Genomic DNA, 742 nt, shown 5'->3' with positions numbered 1-742 from the left:
CAACCTACCACTATTTTCAAGGGTCCTGAGAGGTTTGCTCTACCAGGATTTCTCACTGGTCATTCTTTTGGAGCCAGGGCCTTCCTTTATTCCTCCAGGCCCCTTACTCTTCCCTCGTGTCAAAGCCAGCTCTCATGTCCTCACCCTCCAACCCCTGTTGATTTCTTATGCTGAGATGTTCAGCTCCCCACCCCCAACCAATGCTATCTCCGGGCCTAACTTCACAGGTTGCAAGACTCCCTGAGGTGCTCTGCTAAACATCGAGACCACTGCTGTCAGATTCTGGCAACAATGTGGACTGAACCAACACTGATCCCCCTCCCCTTGAAAACACTGAGAAATTGAGAATAAAATATTAACTGAAAGGTATTAGAACCGCAGTGGACCTTGAAGAAAGGGTGGGGAAACAGCTACGTGTCAGGTGTACAGAGTTGAGCTTGGACCCTGGATATGGGCCCTAATGACAGGGGCTGAAGAGTCAGACTCTCCTTGGGTCAAGGGATGTGGCCTTAAGAAGACATGGAACAATGAAACAGAGACCCCTATATAAGCTCGAGCCCTGGAAGGGCTGCCCCCTCAGGAAAGGATCGACCCACCAACCTAGAGAGCTGACTGTGAGTCTTGTCTTGGCTTATGGCTCCGGGTGGGAGAAAAGATTCCTGGGAAAAATCAAGACTTAAAACCTGAAGTATTCAAGGAAGTAGCATCTAAATTTACGCTATCTGTGGGGCAAAGAATTCCC

This window comes from Eumetopias jubatus, unplaced genomic scaffold, assembly GCF_037043125.1.
Source record: "Eumetopias jubatus isolate StellerSeaLion01/CBP00866 unplaced genomic scaffold, mEumJub1_p1.0 scaffold_9, whole genome shotgun sequence".
In the NCBI taxonomy this organism is placed as follows: Eukaryota; Metazoa; Chordata; class Mammalia; order Carnivora; family Otariidae; genus Eumetopias; species Eumetopias jubatus.
The sequence above is the reverse complement of the archived record's forward strand: the minus strand, read 5'-3'. Positions refer to the sequence as shown.